The sequence below is a fragment of the Rhinatrema bivittatum genome, chromosome 1 (assembly GCF_901001135.1).
Source record: "Rhinatrema bivittatum chromosome 1, aRhiBiv1.1, whole genome shotgun sequence".
Classification (NCBI taxonomy): domain Eukaryota; kingdom Metazoa; phylum Chordata; class Amphibia; order Gymnophiona; family Rhinatrematidae; genus Rhinatrema; species Rhinatrema bivittatum.
Genome location: NC_042615.1, coordinates 79,658,340 through 79,681,978, shown reverse-complemented (window position 1 = coordinate 79,681,978; position 23,639 = coordinate 79,658,340). Strand labels below are relative to the sequence as shown.

The following is a 23,639-nucleotide window of genomic DNA, read 5'->3' as shown; positions in this document are numbered from 1 at the left end:
TAGGCATCAAAATAGCCTATATTAGGCACAATATGAGGTTTTCCCCAGTTGTCACTATACAATCTTCAGCCATACTTGGGCTAGACTTTGCATATATATTGAAGGACGTAGTCCAGCAGTGAGAGGCAGGCTTTCCAGTCTTTTGCACTGAGTGCCACATGTATGATTAGCTCACAGCTGGCAAGAGGTTGCAGATATGCACTAAGTGCAAAGAGCTCCAAGACCTCAGAGAATGTCTGATCTCTGGAGGATAGAGTGTTAGACCTGGAGGAGCTAAGGGAGACAGAAAGATACATAGAGGAGACCTTCAAGGACATAATAGAGAAGTCCTACCTCCAATCTGATAGTCCCTGTGCTGCTTTGGAGGAGAAAGATTTCCTGGAAGGAAAGCATCAGCTTAATGATGCAGGAAGCAATCCTGTAGCTAGGACCTGCCCTCAAGGTGATGTGGTATCCTCTCACACTGAGGATTGGTATCCAGGGGCACATGTCCAGGAGGGAAGTGTTAGGACTGCTGTTATAGTTGGTGATTCAAATATTAGGAATGTTGATAGCTGTATAGCTGGTGGACATGAGTATCATTTGGTAACTTGCCTGCCTAGTATGAAGATGGCGGATCTTACGCATCACATAGATAGGATTTTTTATAGTGCTGGGGAGGAGCTGGCTAAATTGGTATGTGTGGGTACCAGTGACATAGGAAAGTGCAGGAAGGAGATTCTGGAAGCCAAATTTAGGGTTTTTGATAGAAAGCTGAAATCCAGAACCTCCAAGATAGCATTCTCAGAAATGTTCTCCATTCCATGTGCAGAACCCCAGAGGCAGACAGAGCTCTAGAGTCTCAATGCATGGATGAGACTATTGTGCAGGTAAGAGGGTTTTAGATTAATTTAGGGACTGAGGTTTATTTTGGCAATGGAAGGGCCTTTTCTGAAAGTATGGACTTTAGCTTAACCAGAGTGGAACCAGGCTGTAGGCACTCATCCTTAAGAAGGAGATAGCGCAGCTTTTAAACTAGTAGATGGGGGGAAACCGACAGTCACTCAGAAGCGCATGGTTTAGAATGATGATTCTTTGAATGAAACTAAAAGAATAGGGAAAATAGGTCATTTCAGTAGAGAGGTTGCAATAAATGCCAAAGTGGACCAGGTGCTTTTAAGTAAAGTGCAGAAAGATTCCAAATTATCCCTGTCAACTGATGAGCAGGTTGTTAATATAAACATAAGATATACTTTTAAATGTCTATATACAAATGCTAGAAATCTAAAAAATAAGATGGGAGAGTTAGAGTGTGTAGCACTGGATGAAGAGATTGGTTTAATTGGTATCTCAGATACCTGGCAGAAGGAGGATAACCAATGGGACACTGTGATACCAGGGTAAAAATTATATTGAAATGATAGGGTGGATCAACTTGGTGGAGGGGTGGTTCTATATGATAAAGTGCATTAAGTCAAACAGGATAAAGTTCTGCAGGAAACAAAATGCAATATTGAAATTTTATAGGTAGAATTTCCAGGTGAAAAAGGGAATAAAATAGTAGTGGGGGTGTATCACCATCCACCTGGCCAAAATGAACTAACAGGCAATGAAATACAAAACGAAATTAGGGAAGCTAACAAAATCAGCAGCACAATAAAAATGGGTGAATCTAATTACCCTAGTATTGATTGGGTGAATGTTACATCAGGACATTCTAGAGAAGTAAAGTTCCTAGATGAAATAAATGACTGCTTCATGGAGCAGCTGGTACAAGAACCAACAAGAGAGAAAACTATTTTAGACCTAGTCCTTAGTGGAACACAGGATTTAGTGCAAGAGGTAACAGTGTTGGAACCATTTGGTAATAGTAAACACAACATTATCAAATTTGATTTAATAACTGGAGGGGGAGAAAAAAAGAAATCTAGTACAACAGCATTTAACTTTTTAAAAAGTGGCTATGATAAAATGAGAAAAATGGTTAGAAAAAAACTGAAAGGAGCAACTGCAAAGGTTAAGAGTTTAGCTCAGGCATGGTTGCTGTTTACAAATACCATCTTGGAAGCCCAGACCAGATGTATTCCGCCCATTAGAAAACCAACCAGCATGGTTGAATGGTGAGGTGAGAGAGGCTATAATTTCTAAAATAACATATTTCAAGAAATGGAAAAGGGATCTAAATGAAGAAAACAGGAAACAGCATAAGCACTGGCAAGTCAAATGCAAACCATTGATAAGGATGACAAAGAAAGAATTTGAAAAGAAGCTTGCCGTAGAAACAGAAACTAATAATAAAAACTTTTCAGGTACATTTGGGGTGAAAAGCCTGCAAAGAGTCAATGGTACCATTAGATCACTGGGGTAAAGGGGCACTTAGGGATGACAAAGCCGTAGCAGAGAAACCAAATTAATTCTTTGCTTCGGTATTTACTGAGGAAGATGTAAGAGATATTGAGCTCATGCCAGAAATGATATATAAAGGTGATGATTCAGAGGAACTGAAACAAATCTCGGTGAACCTGGGCAAATTGACAAATTAAAGAGTAGCAAATCACCTGGACCAGATGGTATATATCCCAGAGTACTGAAAGAAATATGAAATGAAATTGTGGACCTGCTATTGGAAATGTGTAAATTATCAATAACAACATCTATGGCACCTGAAAACTGGAGGGTTGCCAATTTAATGCCATTTTTTAAAAAGGGATCAAGAGGTGATCCAAGAAATTGTAGGCCAGTGAGTCTGACGTCTATGTCAGTCAAAATGGTATGCATTTTAATTTTACTTGCATCTTACACTTCTTTTGTTTTAAATTATATTTGTACTCCTGTAAACCACCTAGACGGACATATATATGCCTTATTGTGCGGTATATAAAAACTTTTAAATAAAATAAATAAATAAAAAACAAAATTGCTGAACCTATAGGTAAGCATAGACTAATGGGTAAAAGCCAACATGGATCTATCCAAGGGAAGTCTTGCCTCACAAATTTTCTACATTGTTTTGAAGGAGTAAATAAACATATAGATAAAGGTGAGGCAGTTCATTTAGGGGTACATTTTAAAACACAGCGCGCGCGTGTACTTTTGTTCGCGCATCAGGCGCGAAGAAAAGTATGCTGGATTTTATAAGATACGCGCGTAGCTGCGCGTATAAAATCTGTGGTCGGCGTGCACAAGGGGGTGCACATTTGTGCAACTTGCCCGCGCCGAGCGCTGCGCGCGCTGTCCGTTCCCTCTGAGGCCGCTCCAAAATCGGAGCAGCCTCGGAGGGAACTTTCCTTCCACCCCCCTGCACCTTCCCCTCCCTTCCCCTACCTAACTCACCCCCCCGGCCCTATCTAGACCCCCCCCAACTTTATCTGAAAAGTTACTACTACTGCCTCCGGGCAGTAGTAACTTACACGTGCCGGCGCGGCAGGCCCCGACACAGGCCGCTGTGTCGGGGCACTCAGCCACGCCCCCGGACCACCCACACGTCCCCAAACACGCCCTCGATCCAAAACCGCGCCCCCTGGCCACGTCCCAACTGCCCCTTTTTGCAAGCCCCGGGACTTACGCACGTCCCGGGGCTTGCGGGCGCCACTGAGCCTATGCAAAATAGGCTCGGTGCACACAGGGGGGTTTTAAAAGGGTTTGCACGTACCTTATGCATGTAACCCTTTTAAAATCCGGCTCATAGTGTATCTGGATTTCCAGAAAGCATTTGACAAATTCTCTCATGAGAGACTTCTTAGGAAATTAAAATGCCATAAGATGGCACTAGCCGTCTATTGCTCCTACAATGTGACAAAGGCCAATAGCACCGATAGTCCTGGCATACAGTAAGGGCAAAGGGCCATCGGCGCCATTTTGATTAGTGGCAGCCGACGGCCCAAGAGGGGAGATCGCTCCCGGGACCCCGCTGGACCACCAGGGACTATCGGTAAATCTTAGGAGGGGGGTTGGGCAAGTCTTGGGGGGTTGCAATTAATTAAATTTGAAGGGTTGGGGTGGGGGTTTTTTTTAAATATGAAGGGTTGGAACGGGTTTTGGACATTGTTTCGGGGGGCAGACGAAATAACATCGACCCAAACTGCGGGAAAACAAAATTTCCAGGGGCAGGCCGATAATGAAGGCCAAACCAAAAGGTTCGGCCAAATCACATCTCTAGTATATATGCTGAAATATATGCACAGACTTTCAGGACAGAAGTACAAAGTATTTTATAAACTGTGTGGCTCTCCCCACACAGTTCATAAAACACTAGCATAAATCTCCACAGAGACATGCAAATACTGTATAGCTGACAGTTTTAAAAATTTAGCTGTGTAATCATTTCTCTAATATAAAAAATTTTACATTGGTTGCCAATTTATGCCTGAGTGAAATTTAAAGTACTAACCCTAAATTTAAAGCACTTCATGGCCTCAAACGCAAATACCTCATCCAATTGCTTTCAGCTAGATTTATCAAACTGCACTGAATAACGCATGAATAATGTATTACCGCTTTGCAAAGGTAAGTATTGCATGCTGCGAAAAGCTTCGTGATTTGCGGAACATCATCACATTTTGTGAAAACGTCATAGTGTTTTGCGATAATGTTTCCAGTATAGAAACATAGAAACATAGAAATGACGGCAGAAGAAGACCAAACGGCCCATCCAGTCTGCCAAGCAAGTTTCGCACTTTTTTTTTCTCATACTTATCATACTTATCTGTTACTCTTGGCTCTTAGTAACCTTTTGGTTCTATTCCCCTTCCACCCCCACCATTAATGTAGAGAGCAGTGATGGAGCTGCATCTAAGTGAAATATCTAGCTTAATTAGTTAGGGGTAGTAACCGCCGCTATAAGCAAGCTATACCCATGCTTATTTGTTTACCCAGACTATGTAATTCAGTCCTTGTTGGTTGTTCTTCATTCCCCCTGCCGTTGAAGCAGAGAGTTATGCTGGACAGAGGTGTGAATCGTGTAATCGATCGTCTTAACGATCGATTTTGGCTGGGGGGGAGGGAAATCTGATCGTTGAGTTTTTTTTTTCCTAAAAATCGTTAAAAATCGTAAATCGGGGAGGGCGGGAAAACCGGCACACTAAAAAAACCCTAAAACCCACCCGAACCTTTAAAACAAATCCCCCACCCTCCCGAACCCCCCCAAAAATGTTTTAAATTACCTGGGGTCCAGTGGGGGGGTCCCGACGCGATCTCCTCCCACTCTCTGGCCACCGCTGCGTTGAGAAATGGCGCCGGTGGCCCTTTGCCCTTGTCATGTGATAGGGCAAAGGTAGCGCCGGCGCCATTTTGTTTCCTGGCTCCCGACGTCACGCGTGCGGGAGATCGCCCCCGGACCCCCGCTGGATCCCCAGGGACTTTTGGCCAGCTTGGGGGAGCCTCCTGACCCCCACAAGACTTGCCAAAAGTCCAACGGGGATCCGGGAGTGACCTCCTGCATGCGGGCCGTATTGCCAATCTTCAAAATGGCGCCAGCGCTACCTTTGCCCTCACTATGTCAATCGGGCGACCCGTCGCCTGTATGAATTTCAAAAGTCCCTGGAGGTCCAGCGGGGGTCTGGGGGCGATCTCCCGCACGCGTGACGTCGGGAGCCAGGAAACAAAATGGCGCCGGCGCTACCTTTGCCCTGTCACATGACAAGGGCAAAGGGCCACCGGCGCCATTTCTCAATGCAGCGGTGGCCAGAGAGTGGGAGGAGATCGCGTCGGGACCCCCCCACTGGACCCCAGGTAATTTAAAACATTTTGGGGGGGGGGTTCGGGAGGGTGGGGGATTTGTTTTAAAGGTTCAGGTGGGTTTTAGGGTTTTTTTGGTGTGCCGGTTTTCCCGCGCCCTATTTAACGATACAATACAAATGCCCCTGATGATAAATCGGGGGCATTTGTATTGTATCGCGTATCTAACGATTTTGGACGATTTTAAAATTATCTGACGATAATTTTAATCATTCAAAAATGATTCACATCCCTAATGCTGGATATGCATTGAAAGTGAAGTATCAGACTTTCTCCCCTGCTGTTGAAGCAGAGAGCTATGCTGGATATGCGTGAAGTATCAGCCTTTCTCCCCTGCCTTTGAAGCAGAGAGCTATGCTGGATATGCATTGAAAGTGAAGTATCAGGCTTATTTGGTTTGGGGTAGTAACCGCTGAAACAAGCAAGCTGCTCCTCACTTTTTTGTGAATGCAAATCCTTTTTTTCCACATTTCCTCTTGCCGTTGAAGCTTAGAGCAATGTTGGAGTCTTAGAGCAATGTTGGAGTCGCATTAACCATGTGTATGTTTATTGAATAAGGGTATTATCTCCAGGTAGTAGCTGTCATTCCCACGAGCCACCCACTCTTCATTCACGTCCTCTTGACTTTATGGATCCACAGTGTTTATCCCATGCCCCTTTGAAGTCCTTCACAATTCTGTTTTTCACCACTTCCTCCGGAAGTGCATTCCAGGGATAAAACAAAGACTTTATGAAGATGTATGCTTGAAAACATCACAACCCACCCCAGGTGGGACTTGAACCCACAATCCCAGGCTTAGAAAGCCAGTACCTTATCCATTAGGCCACTGGGGTCACTTCCTGCACCTCCTTCTTTGAGGGTGTGTTTGGTGTTGCAGGTTTTGGAGAGGAGGTCAGAGTTTGAGGAGGTTTTCTAAGGAGTTCTTAGTGATATCTGAGTGTGGTGTGGAGGAGATGAGGCACGGAGGAGGTGAGGAGTGATAAGAGTGAGGAGTGTTGGGAATGAGAAGTGCGAGGAAGAGTGCAAGGCAGGTGTGGAGAGAATGGAGCGTGAGAGGAGTAGGAAGAGAGGTGAGAAGAGGAGTGAGGATAGTAGAGGGAGGAGGAGTCAGAGGGAGTGGGAGGAGGAGGGCAAGAGGGGAAGGAGGAGTAGGAGTAGAAGTAGGGACAGGGTTAGCAGCAGAGATAGGCAGGAGGGAAGGGATAAGAGGGTGGGGGAGGGGGGAGGGGGAGGGTGAAGGGGTTAGAAAAGAGTGGTGGGTGGAGTACAACAGGTTAGAGAGACAGGACAGAGGGGAAGGGAGTTGGTAGGGCAGGGTGAGGTGGGGGGAGGAGGAAGGGAGGGGAGACAAAAGTAGGACAGAGAGTGAGGGCAGGGAGGACACCCCTCCGGGACAGGAAGTGGCATCCCCTTCAGGCAGCCAGGCAGCACCACGCCAGAGACTGCAGGCAATAAGGTTCAGTGAACAGGAGAACGAGCTGCTCGTAGCAGGTGTCCTGCAGCATTATGCCCATCTATTTGGAAGCAAAGCAGCCAAGACCAGCAAGTCTGCCAAAGTGCACATTTGGACCGACATAGCCCAGACCATCACCCAGCATAGTGGCATACAAAGAACTTGGGAGCACATGTCTCATCGGTATAGAGATGTGAAAGCCCAAATGAAAGCAAATATATCATCTTGGAAGAAATATCAGCAGCAAACTGGCGAAGGGGTACAGAGTCCAATAGCGATAACCGAAATGGCGCAGAGGTTAATGGAGCATCTGGGACCAAGCATTTTTGAAGGCTTGGAGCCGCGGCTAGACACCTCACACGTCGTGGCTGGTAAGTTCTCATGAGCCATAAAGGGCCACATAGGAAATGCTAGACACCTACTATGTGTTTTAGCCATTCACAATGAATGACCCAAACACAATAGTGAAACCCACACAGAAATTGGCATTATATGATCATTTTCAAAACCAACAAAGTGCTCCTCTGATGCCAAAAACATTTTAATGTTGTGCAGCCATATGTACTTATGTTTTGTTTTGTTTTTTGTTGTTTTATGTTTCCACAGCTTGCCTTCAAGAACATCCTGGTCCCAGCCAGGAATGGCCAGGACCCAGCTGGCAAGGGCTAGGGACCAGCTGGGATGTTCCTGGGACGAGCCAGCCCATAGCATTAATGCAGCGGCCCTTGCTCTTGGATAGGGATGTGAATCATTTTTTAACGATTTAAATTATCGTCTGATATTTTTAATATCGTCATTAATCGTTAAAGAGTGCGATACAATAGAAATTCCCCCGATTTATTGTAAAAAAATCGTTAACTGGGTTAGTGCGCACTAACAGGAAGTTAGTGCGCACTAACAGAAAATGAAACATTTTGACACTTTTCAGGTCAGTTAAGGTCAGTTAGGAAGGAATATGTATTCCTATTGGCTGCCCTCTTATCTATTGATGGTACCAAGGTTCCCACTGAGGTGATGGTTTAATAAATGGGGGATGGGAAATGGAAACGGTTGGTAGCTTGACAAAGGGAAGGGAAGGGGAAGGTGAAGGGCCAAGCAGGACTCCCTGGTCTCTGAAGGACAGCTCTCTTCAGAAAATCAGTCCTGAATGCAGGGGCTATCTCCCCCTTCACATCCCTCCCCCCTCCCCCCCATTCACTGCTGGTATATGGGAGAGAGAAGGGGAGGGGTGGTGAAGGGCCAAGCAGGACTCCCTGGTCTCTGAAGGACAGCTCTCGTCAGAAAATCAGAGCTGCTGAATGCAGGGGCTGTCTCCCCCTTCACATCCCTCTCCCCCCCCCTCCCCATTCACTGCTGGTATATGGGAGAGAGGAGGGGGCGGGGAGGTAAAGGGCCAGGCAGTCTCTGAAGGACAGCTGTCTGTTCAGAAGTTCAGATGGGCCATGCAGATAAAATTGGTGAGAAAACTGTGCTCAAGTTTATAGTTCCTGTGTTAAACTAAACTTCTTTTTTTTCACTAGAGTAGAATAAAATAAAATGAAGTACTTTGTGTATTAAACTAAAGAAACTTTACATAACATGAAATTAAGTACTTCTCTATATTCTACTTTAGTGAAACAAAACATTTAATAAAGAAACTTGCAATCTGAGCTTCAAAACATTAACATTACGTGTCACAGGTACCGATGGTCGGCCCCTGTGACATTGTGAGGGCAAAGGCGATCGGCGCCATTTTGAATACTGGCAGCAGATCACCTTTGCCCTCACTATGTCACAGGGGCCGACCGTCGGTACCTGTGAGATAGTGAGGGCAAAGGCGATCGGAGCCATTTTGAGTACTGGCATCGGACGGCCGGCGTGCAGGAGGTCGCTCCCGGACCCCCGCTGGACTTTTGGCAAGTCTTGTGGGGGTCAGGAGGCCCCCCCCAAGCTAGCCAAAAGTCCCTGGGTGTCCAACGGGGGTCCAGGAGCGACCTCCTGCACTCCGGCCGTCCAATGCCAGTACTCAAAATTGCGCCGATAGCCTTTGCCCATACTATGTCACAGGGGCTACCGGTGCCATTGGTCAGCCCCTGTCACATGGTAGGAGCACAAGATGGCGCCGATGACCATGTGACAGGGGCTGACCAATGGCACCGATAGCCCCTGTGGCAAAGGCTATCGGCGCCATGATGAAACCGGCCCCGAGGGTGTGAGAGTACAGGGAATGGTTCCCGAACTCCCCGCTGGACCACCAGGGAGTTTTGGTAAGTTTTGGGGGGGTCAGGAGGGTGGGGGGTTGTAGTTAATTTTAATTTTACCTGGGATACGAATAGAAATCACCGTATTAACGCATCGGGGCGCCATACGACCGAATGCAACGTATCTGCTCCCCAACGAAATCGAATCACGAATGCAACGTATGGCGTCCCTCTGCACATCCCTACTCAATGCTGCTGTGTCTTGTGCTGCTTCTTCAGTGCTATTGCTAGACCTTGTGGTTGTTCTCCTGCTGCCTACATGCTGAAGTTTTGCTTGTTCTCCTGCTGCCTACATGCTGCAATTTGCTGCCGTGGCACTTAGGCTGTCCCCTTTCAGTGCACTCTTTCATCATGGACTGTGTGGGGCCTTTGCCTTTGCTCACAATATACTGCATAATGTACCTGTCACTTTACAGTAGTACTCTACTGTTTTTAGATGTTCTTAATGTAATCATGAATCTGCTATATGGATAACATGCTATACCTGTATATGTCATTCTGCTGTTAGCATGGATTTTTGTACAGGTTTACAATGAATGTGCTGTTCAGAAAACCTGTATACTTTGCTGCTATTTCTTCTCTTGTCCTTGCAGATTGTGATTACCTAAGACATTGCCATTATTGTCACAGTGCAATACCTGACTTTGGGAATAAACTGAACACGGCTTAGAAATGGAAACTTGTTGTTGCTCCCCTTTCATTGTGTTTGTTTATTGTTAAGGATTGCAAAAGGCAGAAGTTTGCTTTCCACATGATCTTGCCTGCTACAACTGGCTGTTATATTCACAATGTTCAGTTTTGTAGCAAGCAAGACCATATGGCCTATGGTATTTTAAACTTTAGTATGTGTATGTCGGTACAGCCAAGATGCCCAGATCACTGAGAAGGGCCTTACTGTGGCCATTGACTTCTGCCTCTGGATGCCTCCTTTGCAATCGATACTGTTACGTGAATGATGCGTTCATGCTCCCATAGGGATGTGAATCGTTTTTCAACGATTAAAATTATCGTCCGATAATGTTTATATCGTCTTAAATCGTTATAGAACACGATACAATAGAAATTCTAACGATTTATCGTTAAAAATCGTTAAATCGTGTTAGTGCGCACTAAATCGAGTTAGTGCGCACTAACTCCCCGTTAGTGCGCACTAACTCGATTTAGTGCGCACTAACTGAAAATGATACAAATAAACACTTTCCAGGTCACTGAAGGTCAGTTAGGAATGAATATGTGTTCCTATTGGCTGGCTGCCCTCTTATCTATTGATGTTACCAAGGTTACCACTGAGGTGATGGTTGGGGGGATGGGAAATGGAACTGGAAACTAACGAACACCAACAGAAAATGAAACAAAGTGTTCACACTTCCCAGGTCAGTAAAGGTCACTTAGGAATGAATATGTATGTATGTATTCCTATTGGCTGGCTGTGCTCTTATCTATTGATGTTACCAATATGGTTGGGGGGATGTGAAATGGAAACAGTTGGAAGCTTGACAAAAAAAGTAATGTAATGATCAGCACTCACGTGACTAGAACTTGTTTGTTTATTATTTTTGTTAGCAGGCACCTGAAATGCTAGTGCATGTTGAATTTGCCAATCACTGTGCATTTTAGAAAGGTGGTCCTGGCTGGAACTGTACACAGTTCAAATATATGTAATTGATTGTTGGTAAGTGAATTTTTTAAGTAGCCACACTGGCACCAGTATGTTTACTTTTCCTCCTACTTAACTCACTAGCTCAGCTTTGTAAGAAGGGCTTCTCTGCTTGTGTGTTGTTTTTGTTTGGTGTGAGGAGAGCAGAAACATCAGATCTTTATTCAATCTACTACAGTCATCTCTTACAGCGCCCTATCCCTATTAATACCAGGAGTGTTGTGATCTTCCTGCACACAGTGCCCTAACCCTGATACCAGTCTGAGACAGCTCCCTCCCTGCATTACTAGTGAGAGGCTGGCTTCACAGACAGGGGGGAGCTGCCTGACCCGCACTCCTGACTTCCCCCATGTCCCAGCTAGTGAATGGTGTGTGGGTGAGGGGGGGGGGGAGGATGGTGAAGTCTGAGACAGCTCCCTCCCTGCATTACTAGTGAGAGGCTGGCTTCACAGACAGGGGGGAGCTGCCTGACCCTCACTCCTGACTTCCCCCATGTCCCAGCTAGTGAATGGTGTGTGGGTGAGGGGGGGGGGGGGGTGGATGGTGAAGTCTGAGACAGCTCCCTCCCTGCATTACTAGTGAGAGGCTGGCTTCACAGACAGGGGGGAGCTGCCTGACCCTCACTCCTGACTTCCCCCATGTCCCAGCTAGTGAATGGTGTGTGGGTGAGGGGGGGGGGGGAGGATGGTGAAGTCTGAGACAGCTCCCTCCCTGCATTACTAGTGAGAGGCTGGCTTCACAGACAGGGGGGAGCTGCCTGACCCTCACTCCTGACTTCCCCCATGTCCCAGCTAGTGAATGGTGTGTGGGTGAGGGGGGGGGGAGGATGGTGAAGTCTGAGACAGCTCCCTCCCTGCATTACTAGTGAGAGGCTGGCTTCACAGACAGGGGGGAGCTGCCTGACCCTCACTCCTGACTTCCCCCATGTCCCAGCTAGTGAATGGTGTGTGGGTGAGGGGGGGGGGGGGGAGGATGGTGAAGTCTGAGACAGCTCCCTCCCTGCATTACTAGTGAGAGGCTGGCTTCGCAGACAGGGGGGAGCTGCCTGACCCTCACTCCTGACTTCCCCCATGTCCCAGCTAGTGAATGGTGTGTGGGTGAGGGGGGGGGGGGAGGATGGTGAAGTCTGAGACAGCTCCCTCCCTGCATTACTAGTGAGAGGCTGGCTTCACAGACAGGGGGGAGCTGCCTGACCCTCACTCCTGACTTCCCCCATGTCCCAGCTAGTGAATGGTGTGTGGGTGAGGGGGGGGGGGGAGGATGGTGAAGTCTGAGACAGCTCCCTCCCTGCATTACTAGTGAGAGGCTGGCTTCACAGACAGGGGGGAGCTGCCTGTCCCTCACTCCTGACTTCCCCCATGTCCCAGCTAGTGAATGGTGTGTGGGTGAGGGGGGGGGGGGGTGGATGGTGAAGTCTGAGACAGCTCCCTCCCTGCATTACTAGTGAGAGGCTGGCTTCACAGACAGGGGGGAGCTGCCTGACCCTCACTCCTGACTTCCCCCATGTCCCAGCTAGTGAATGGTGTGTGGGTAAGGGGGGGGGAGGATGGTGAAGTCTGAGACAGCTCCCTCCCTGCATTACTAGTGAGAGGCTGGCTTCACAGACAGGGGGGAGCTGCCTGACCCTCACTCCTCCGGGGTATTGTGATCTTCCTGCACACAGTGCCCTATCCCTGATACCAGGGGTGTTGTGATCTTCCTGCATGCAGTGCCCTATCCCTATTAATACCAGGAGTGTTGTGATCTTCCTGCATGCAGTGCCCTATCCCTGATATCGGGATGTGTGCAAGAAGATCACAACACCCCCGGTATCAGGAATAGGGCACTGTGTGCAGGAAGATCACAACACCCCCAGTATCAGGAATAGGGCACTGTGTGCAGGAAGATCACAACACCCCTGGTATTAGGGATAGGGCACTGTGTGCAGGAAGATCACAACACTCCTGGTATTAATAGGGATAGGGCACTGTGTGCAGGAAGATCACAATACCCCTGGTATCAGGGTTAGGGCACAAGTTCTAGTCACATTGACTGATCACATTACTTGTTTTGTCAAGCTACCAACTGTTTCCATTTCCCATCCCCCATATACTGTCAGTAGGAAACTTGGTAACATGAATAAATAAGAGGGCAGCCAATAGGAATACATATTCATTCCTAAACTGACCTTAACTGACCTGAAAAGTGTCAAATTGTATCATTTTGAGTTAGTGCGCACTAACTCCCGTTAGTGCGCACTAACTCGAGTTAGTGCGCACTAATCGGAAAAAACGATTTTTAACGATTTTTTAACTAAAAAATCGTGCCTAAGACGATTTTCTTGCCCTGCCACACGATTTCTATCGTTAAGACGATATGGAAAATGATTCACATCCCTATGCTCCCATATGTGACACAGATCTGTAGCTTAAAGGGCAACACATTATATAGTGTGCATTTACAGGCAGGATATTGAAAGCAATGAACGTGGAGTGTCAAGGAGGCAACAGTATCCTTTATGTGCAGGGAGTGAATGTAGGAGTCCAAGGGTATGTGACCACATACAAGTCATGGTGACACAGTACAAATGAGTAGTGTACTTAATATTTATAGCAAATAAGAAGGTATGGTATGTGTTGCACTCTGTTGTGAACTGTGTACACTGTGAATATGAAGGTGCTTAGAAATATGTCTAAACATAGTGACAGTACATGGAATGTGATCTTTTAATAGCTCAAATATGTGATTTCCAAGCATGCCATGTTTTTGGTCCATACCTTTTGTGCATGAAGAATGCCATCTGACGTATCATATGAAAGCTTACTTTACAGCATATAAACTCTCTGCCTAAGAAGCAACAGCAAAAGACCATGGCGTGCTATGCAGAATCACGTTAAGAAATAAGAACATAAGAACATGCCATGCTGGGTCAGACCAAGGGTCCATCAAGCCCAGCATCCTGTTTCCAACAGTGGCCAATCCAGGCCATAAGAACCGGGCAAGTACCCAAAAACTAAGTCTCATCTCAAGAAAGATATAGTTGCACTGGAGAAAGTGCAGAGAAAGGCGACCAAAATGATAATGGGGATGGAACAGCTCCCCTATGAGGAAAGGCTAAAGAGGTTCGGGCTATTCAGCTTGGAGAAGAGATGGCTGAGGAGGGATATGATAGAAGTCTACAAAATCATTAAAGGACGAACAGGTAAATGTAAATCAGTTATTTACTCTCTCAGACAATAAAAGGGCTCGGGAGCACTGCATGAAGTTAGCAAGTAGTTCATTTAAAATAAATCAGAGAAAATTCTTTTTCACTCAATGCATAACTGAGCTCTGGAATTCATTGCCAGAGGATATGGTTACAGCAGTTAGTGTAACTGGGTTTAAAAAGGTTTGGATAAGTTTGTAGAGGAGAAATCCATAAACTGTTATTAATCATTAAGGAATAGTAGCTTGGGATCTATTTAGTGTTCGGGTACTTACCAGGTACTTGTAACTTGGATTGGCCACTGTTGGAAACAGGATGCTAGGCTTGATGGACCCTTGGTCTGACTCATTATGGCATGCCTTATATTCTTATGTTCTTATGAACAAGTGTGGAGAGGTATCCTATAGGTCAACGTGTTGGGTTGGCTGTGGTTACCTGCCCTCTTTAGGGTATGATGGGCTTCTGTTCTTTGGGAAAGTATCATCCTTTCATGACTGATGCCAAATTAAGCTGTGGGAGGCTAAGTGAAAGGCCTAATAGGGTTTTATGTATAGTGGGTTGCAATGTATGATGGGATTGTCTCAGGAGGGAGAGGACTGAAATTATTTTAGATTGCATGGACTGCTGCAGTGGGTTTTCCCATTGAGAATGACTTGGAAACATACTGCTAAGCCAGGGATTGTATTAATTATGTTAATATTGGTTTTTTAATTAGTATATATTAATTAGAATTTGTATATTTTGTGTATGTGCTGTATTTTATTTATTTTATATTGCTTTAAAACCAGAAAAGTGGTAAGTAAACCTCAGAATTAGATTAGATTTCTTTTCTGGTTATTCTGTCTCTGCTGCACATTTCCTATGTACAATTTGAATAGTTTAACTTAATCTTTACTTTGCAGACAGAGGAGGCCACCTTTTCAACTCCAGTCTTTAACAACAGGTAAAACAAATAAACATAGTCCTACTGTAGATAAAATGGAGTGAAAGAAACATGAAGACAGTTAAAAAGAGGATTATTCTGCAAGGCCAGGTCAGATTAGCTGCTGCTGAAGGACACAGACCAGGCAGAGCTGACTGAAAACATGAGGAAAAACCCAGAGAATCACCTATTCCAAGTCAGAGATTAACCCTCTAGAGCCAGCTGCCCTCAATTCAGCAGAAGCAGTGAACGTGCAGGCTGACCAACAGTCACCAGTAAAACAACAACAAGGAATATGCATTGTACAAGCATGAACAGCAGCATTAGCAACAGAAAGAGAATGCTGCTGTGGAAACAGGACACTGTGAAAGTAGGGAAACTGTAAAGAAACAGGAAAGTACCTGTGGAAACAGGACAGTGGTTATGTCTCATAGTTGTCATGTACAGAATGAATATTTCAGATGGGTGAGTAAAGGACAGTGGGGCCGATGCAATACAGTATGCTCAGCCGAGCGCACTGTATAACCCGCAGTTGGACGTGGGTTGTAGAGGCGCTAACTAATCCCCTTATGCAATAAGGAGATTAGCGCCTCTACAATGCACGACCAATGTGGAGTGAATCTAATAGCGCTCAAAACATGCAAATGCATGTGAATGAGTCTATTAGATATTCACTCCTAATGAAAAAAAAAAGTGCCTCTAGGATGCACATTTAGCAATCAGAAATTAACGCCTGCCTGGAGCAGGCGTTAATAGCTGAGATCTCCTTCATCCAGAAAAAAAACAGCTTTTCTGTACTGCCTCCTACTTAATATCATTGCGATATTAAGTGGGAGGAAAAACTAAAGTAAATAAAGTAAAAAAAAAAAAACCCGCCAGCAGTCGGGTGCAGGAAACGGATGCTCAATTGACAAGCTTCCGTTTCCTGAACCCCCAGGCTATATGGCTGTGCGGTGTTTAAGAAAACTGACGCCAATAAAGTCTGCGTCGGTTTTCCTAACCGATGGATGGCCGATGCCAATCGGTTTCTCGATGGCAAGGAGGTGCTAGGGGCGCGCAAGTGACTCTAGCGCCTCCTTGCTAACATGACCCCCTAATTTAAATTTAGCTTGGCGCCCCCGGGGCGGGGGGAGGGACCTCCTGGGAGTGCATTAAGAAAGCGGGCGCTGACTGTTCAGTGCCCGCTTTCTGCGCATATTTATTGCATCGGCCCCAGTCTGAATATGTAAGACATTCTAAATGTGGACTCTCAAGGTATCTGCCCAGAAGGTACTGTTTCCATGCATCCACCACCCTTTCTTGAACAAATATTTTATAATGTTATATTATGACTCTTGCTTTAGAATTTCCATTCAAATGAAAAAGGGATGCTTCTTGTGCATTATTTGTACCTTTAAGGTACTTGAATATCTCTATTATATCCCCCTATCTCTCCTATTTTAAATAGGTATACCTTAGAGGAAAGGAGAGTTATGGGAGATGTGATAGAGATATTCAAATACTTCAAGGGGATAATTTTGTAAAGTTTATATGTATTTTCAATCTAATATGCACATAAGTTACTCATAGGGGTAGATTTGTTAAAAAAGCGCGTTCGCGTACTTTTGTTTGCGCAGCAGGGGCAAACAAAAGTACACTGGATTTTTAAAATCCTGGATCGGCGTGCGCAAGGCTGCCGATTTTGGGCAGCCAGCGCGCGCCGAGCCACGCAGCCTGTCTCCGTTCCCTCCGAGGCCGCTCCGAAATTGGAGCGGCCTTGGAGGGAACTTTCTTTTGCCCTCCCCTCACCTTCCCCTCCCTTCCCCTACCTAACCCACCCACCTGGCCCTATCTAAACCCCCCCCTTACCTTTATCCATGGATTTACGCCTCCCGGAGGGAGACATAAATCCACGCGTGCCAGCGGGCTGCTGGCGTGCCGAGACCCGACCCGGGGACGGTTCTGGAGGGCACGGCCATGCCCCTGGATCGCCCCGGGCCGGCGCCACGCCCCGGTCCCGCCCCCGAAACGCCACGCCCCGCCCCCAAAACGCCGCGTCGTTCGGCCCCGCCCCCGACATGCCCACTTCCAAAAACCCCGGGACCTACGAGCATCCCGGGGTTCTGCGCGCGCCGGCGGCCTATGGAAAATAGGCGCGCCGGCGCGCAAGGCCCTGCTCGCGTAAATCCGGGCGGATTTACGCTAGCAGGGCTTTTAAAATCCGCCCGATAATGGGGTAGATTTTAAAAAAAAGTGCGATCGCGTACTTTTGTTTGCACAGCAGGCGCATATTCTTCCCCTTTGAAAATTACTGCACAAAAACTGCCTAAACACACTTAAACCTGAAAATTTGTGTGCAAAATTTTTATGAGAAACTTTATATGCAATTTTTTGAAAATGCATGTTGCAGTCTGATACTGCAGGCGAAGTAGTGGACCCTTGGGCCGGCCTACCTCGAGTGATAGGATAGGCCGGGAGGCGGAGCCAGAGGCTCGAGGTGTTCACCCGGGAACCAAGAACCCCCCAGGAGGAGCCCGTAGGGTTCTGGCTCCTTTGGACTTGGGCAATAGAGAGAGAGTCCAGTGACAGGGGTGAGAGCAAGGAAGTCCAAAGGTACTTGGTAGGCAGGAGACTGGATACTGAGGCAGGCGGAGGAAAGCAACAGAGTCACTGTAGCCAGCGGGAACAGGAGCAGGCGTAGCCTAAAACAAAGTCTGTAACGAGCAGGAGCTGGCGCACGCTGTAACCTGGAGCGGGTTCCGTAGCAAGCAGGAACTGGAGCAAACTGAAGGCTGGGGCAGGACCAGAGTCGGGCTGAGGTCAGAGGCAGGCAGCAGGCTGGGCAAACAGGAACAGGCCAAGATCAGGGCAGGTGGCAGGCAAGGCGTAGTCAGGAACAAACCAGGGTCAAAGGCAGGCAGCAGGCAAAGCGTAGTCAGGAACAAACCAGGGTCAGAGGCAGGCAGCAGGCAAAGCGTAGTCAAGGCAATCCAAGGTCAGCGACAGGAACTCTGTGAAGACGATGCACAACTCAGAACTACAAGACAGTAGTGAACCTCGTTGCAAGGCGATGAGACGGCGTCCGGGCGCCGGTTAAATCGCCCTGGGGCGTGACGTCATCATCGCAGGCGGGGTGCTGGACGCACAAAGTGAGCGTACTCGCGCGCGCGCGCGAGGCCGCGGCAAAACAGGCAGGAAATGGCGGATGCCACGTGGAGCCATCGGCGTCTTGGGATCCTGGGGTCGCGGAGTGCGGCGTCTCCAGCCACGAAGGTAGGCACTGGTCAGGCACAAGGGAGAGGAAGCGGTGCAGACCGCAACAATGCAAACATATATGCATCTAAATTTACCTGCCTATCAGGAGGTCACTGTTTTACCCACAGAAATGCTTTTGAAAATTACTCTCCAAAAGGATTAATAATACAGAAGAAGCAAGCCTTATTTAGTGGTAAGAAAATTCTAGAATATGAGATCATAATATGAGGTTGAAAGTGGGTAGATTCATGAGAAAAATTGAAAAATATTTCTTGGATGATGGATGCATGGGATAACCTTCCAATAGAAGCAATAGAAACATAAAATAGTAACAGAATTCATGGGATAAATGCAGAGGCTCTAAATTTATAAAGGAGTGAGGGGGAAGACAAAGATCATCTTGGGTCTAAGGCAGTGGTTCTCAACCTTTCTAATGCCGTGACCCCGAAATACAGTTCCTCATGTTGCGGTGACCCCTCGCCCCGCCCTCGCGGGGCGAGGGCGGGGTGAGGGTGGGGCTTTGGTCATATGGGGGGCGGGGTTATGGATGGGGTTGGATTTTAGTGCATATTTATTTATTATGACATTTATAAACAGAACCACCATTCCTCATAAAACAATAAAATTAAGAAACATAAAGCATCAGTTATAATAGTAAAACCATACTAATAAAAGAATATTTTAAAATTACTGATAAATAGAATTTCTATTAATTAAAATCATATACATTTTTATAATTTCCCAAACACCAATAATATTTCAAAACAGCACATATATCAAATGACACACAATAATTAAAACTAATAAGGATTTTAAAAAGCCCCTGCTGTCCATACATGGGAGCTCTTGATTTCCAGTCACCCTGATATTGTCGAGGATTAGGAGGTTATCCTCTCTCTCTCACACATACTCTCACATGTCCATTCTCTCTCACACATACACTGTCATAAATACACATTCATGCTCTTATACCCACCATAACCTCTCACTCTCACAGACACTGATACACTCTCAGGGTGTAAGACACTCTCCCCCCCCCCCCCCCCACTCACACACACTCTTACTCCCCTGGATTTTCTCATACACACTCATGCTCTCACTCTTACTGGCTCCCTCACAACCTCAGAGCCTCTCAGATAAAAGTCTATGCAGCAGAAATAATGCTGAATGTTGAGAATTGTGTTATGCAGATTAATCTGGAAAATGCACTAATTTCTACATGAGTCATAATGAATCAGTCCTCAGCTGCAGCCTTCAATTGATTATCCTGGCTCCCTTTAATAATGTTTGCCAAATACAGTTCATGTGTAACAGCAATCCTAATTCTCCACCAGATCAAGCTGATTTCACATCCCACTTCATACTTTGTCACCTCCAGCTGAGTCAAACAATTAATCTAATTACTGCCACTGCTGCCACGTGGCTATTGGGGAGGCGCTGATTGCTGCTATTGGCACCAGTGTTGCCAACCTCGCTTATTACCGCGAGATTGGGCTTCTTTTTGTAGTCATTCGCGGGGTTTTTTTCCGATTCGCGGGTTGCTTTTAATTGGGCTATTTTTTCTGCCAGTCGTGTTTTTTTGGGCTTGTTGGGCGGGAATTGTGCTCTGAATCATGTTACAGTGATTGGCTGCTGCGATGAAGCCTGTCCATAGCAGGCGCACCCTATCCCTATATTGCAGCAGTAAGCCAATCAGAGCAGGAGCTGCAAGCCTTGTTGATGCACACGTCAGGAGCACATTTTGTGGGCAGACCTAGCCAGCACTGCACAGCATCTCACGTGGGCGGAACGGGAAGAGCAGCACGGCATTGGAGCGCAACAGCAAAGGAATCCAGAGTGTGCAGCTACAGCCAGGTAGCAGGAGGGGAGGAATTAGGATGTAGGGAGGGGGAATGAGTGTGTGGGGGGCCAGAGATGTGCTTGGAGGGTTAGAGAGGTGGGAATGAGTGTGGGGGCCAGAGATGTGCTGGGAGGGGGCTGGGGAATGAGTGTGTGGGGGGCCAGAGATGTGCTTGGAGGGGGGGAATGAGTGTGTGGGGGGGCCAGAGATGTGCTCGGAGGGGTTAGGGAAGTGGGAATGAGTGTGGGGGGCCAGAGATGTGCTCGGAGGGGTTACGGAGGGGGGGAATGAGAGTGTGGTGACCAGAGATGTGCTGGGAGGAGGGAATCAGCGTGTGGGGGGGCCAGAGATGTGCTCGGAGGGGTTAGAGAGGTGGGAATGTGTGTGAGGGGCCAGAGATGTGCTTGGAGGGGGCTGAGGAGAGAGGAATGAGTATGTGGGGGCCAGAGATGTGCTAGGAGGGGTTAGGGAGGGGGGAATCAGTGTGTGTGGAGCCATAGATGTGCTCGGAGGGGTTACAGAGGGGGGGGAATGAGAGTGTGGGGACCAGAGATGTGCTAGGAGGGGTTAGGGAGGGGGGAAAGAGTGTGGGGGCCAGATATTTGCTTGTAGAGGGGTGGGGAGGGGGGTATGAGTATGTGAGGGCATTAACTGCTATAAAAAAATAAAATGTTTTTTTTTACATCTGCTTCCCTTTCTAATTTTTTGCCATTTCCTTTAATATTGCCTTTTTTTCTATTTCTTTTCTCTCCACCTGTCTTCTTCCCTCAAACACACAGTCAGGTTCTCATTCTCACATGCATTTCTCTCTCACACACACATACACAGGCTCTCACTGGCACAGGCTGTCTGAGTCTCACACACAGGCTCTCTCACACCCCCACATGCTGCCTTGCTCAAGCACAGGCTCTCACTCTTACATGCTGTCTCTTTCACACACACAGAGGCTCTCACATGCTGTCTCTGCAAACACACACAGTCTCTCAACTCATCTCATACTCGCACACACCTCTCTCTTACCTCTGGGCCTCTTCTTTACGGGTTGCCACAGGATGGGCTCTGCAGCGGCCCTAGTCTTCCCGGCCCGCTGCTCCTCTTCTGCACGCAGCTGAAGCGCCTCCTCCTTCCTGCCCGTGCGGCTCCGGCAGTGTTGCCAGGTTTTCATGAACGAACAAGCACTTTTTTCCAAAAAAACAAGCCCAAAACACATGAGATTGAAACATTTTATTTTTTATAGCAGTTAATGCCCTCACATACTCATAGACCCCTCTCCCCAGCCCCCCTCCAAGCAAATCTCTGGCCCCCCACACTCATTCCCCCCCCCAGCACATCTCTGGCCCCACACACTCATTCCCCCCCCCCCACATCTCTGGCCCACACTCATTCCCCCCCCAGCACATCTCTGGCCCCACACTCATTCCCCCCCCCCCAGCACATCTCTGGCCCCACACACTCTCATTCCCCCCCCCCCAGCACATCTCTGGCCCCACACACTCATTCCCCCCCCCCCCCCTCCCAGCACATCCCTGGCCCCACACACTCTCATTCCCCCCCCCCCCTCCCAGCACATCTCTGGCCCCACACACTCTCATTCCCCCCCCCCCCAGCACATCTCTGGCCCCACACACTCTATTCCCCCCCCCCAGCACATCTCTGGCCCCACACACTCTCATTCCCCCCCCTCCCAGCACATCTCTGGCCCCACACACTCTCATTCCCCCCCCCCCAGCACATCTCTGGCCCCCCACACTCTCATTCCCCCCCCCCTCCCAGCACATCTCTGGCCCCACACACTCTCATTCTTCCCCCCCCCCCCCAGCACATCTCTGGCCCCACACACTCATTCCCCCCTCCCTAACCCTCTCCGAGCACATTTCTGGCCCCCACACTCTCATTCCCCCCCCCAGCACATCTCTGGCCCACACACTCTCATTCCTGCATTCCCCCCCCCCCCAGCACATCTCTGGCCCCACACACTCTCATTCCCCCCAGTACATCCCCAGCCCCCACACACTCATTCCCCCAGTACATCCCCGGCCCCCACACACTCATTACCCTCGTCCCAACATATAACTCCTTCCCTCCTGATACCTGGCTGTAGCTGCAACACTCTGGATTCCTTTGCTGTTTTTCTCCAAACGCTGTGCTGCTGGTCTTCCCGTTCCGCCCACGTGCGATGCTGTGCTGGCTGGGTCTGCCCACAAATGTGCTCCTGACGTATGCATCAACAAGGCTTGCAGCTCCTGCTCTGATTGGCTTACTGCTGCAATATAGGGATAGGGTGTGCCTGCTATGGACAGGCTTCATCGCAGCAGCAGCAGCCAATCACTGTAACAGAGCACAAGTCCCCCGCCCAACTTGTGCTCTGTTACAGTCCGCCCTGATTCAGAGCACAAGTCCCGCCCAACAAGCCCAAAAAAAAACACGACTGCAGAAAAAATAGCCGCGGACCGGCAAAAAACCCCGAACGGCCCGGTACTGGTGGTTGGGGTTTAGGCGACCCCTGTGTTGTGGTCGTTCGAAGACCCCCACCGGGGTCGCGACCCCAGGTTGAGAACCGCTGTGGTAGAATTATGTGCTTGGAGAGGGAATTGAAGATCGAGGGTGGTGAGTTGGTGTATAGTTTTGTAGGTGATAGTTATGGCTTTATACATGATGCGGAAGTATACGGGTAACCAGTGAAGCTCTTTCAGGACGGGGGATATGTGGTCTCTTTTCCTTGCGCCTGTCAAGATTCGGGCTGCTGAATTTTGAACCATCTGTAAAGGTTTGGAGTAGGATGAAGGTAGACCTAGCAATAGGGAATTGCAATAGTCTAGTTTCGAAAAAATGACTGCTTGGATGATCGTTCTAAAGTCTTGAGCGTGGAAAAGAGGTCTTATCCTTTTCAGGACCTGGAGTTTATAGAAGCAGTCTTTGGTTGTTTTGTTGATGTGTGCCTTGAGTTCAGCCGGTTGTCTATTATTACTCCTAGGTCTCTAGCTTGTGTGGTAGGCAGATTGGTAGGAAGAGTACTGTTGGAGGTGTTGTTCTCAGGAGAGATGAGTAGGATTTCAGTCTTGGAGGAATTTAAGATGAGGTGTAAGCTGTTGTAGTAGTTGTTTGATTTTTTGGTGGCATGATTCCCAGTAGTCAAGAGTGTAGAGTAGTGTCTTTGATAGGATGATGATTTGAATATCGTCTGCGTATAGGAAAAACTTTAGATTGAGGTCGGTGAGAAGTTGGCAGAGAGGAAGAAGGTAATATTGAATAGAGTCGGAGATAATGACGACCTTGTGGGACTCCTATGGCAGAGTCAAATCTAGAGGATTCCTTGTTTTGGAGTTTGACTTTGTAACCTCTATTGTTGAGAAAGGTTTTAAACCAGGAGGACGGTGCCGCTGATTCCTATGG

At 47.6% G+C, this 23,639-nt stretch overlaps 1 non-coding gene across 1 annotated transcript; it reads right to left on the bottom strand.

Moving 5' to 3' along the window:
* Positions 1 to 6,476: 6,476 nt before the first annotated feature.
* On the bottom strand, positions 6,477 to 6,549 carry TRNAR-UCU. Its single transcript has one exon. It is a non-coding gene; the product is annotated as a tRNA-Arg (tRNA).
* Between the last annotated feature and the right edge of the window lie 17,090 nt (positions 6,550 to 23,639).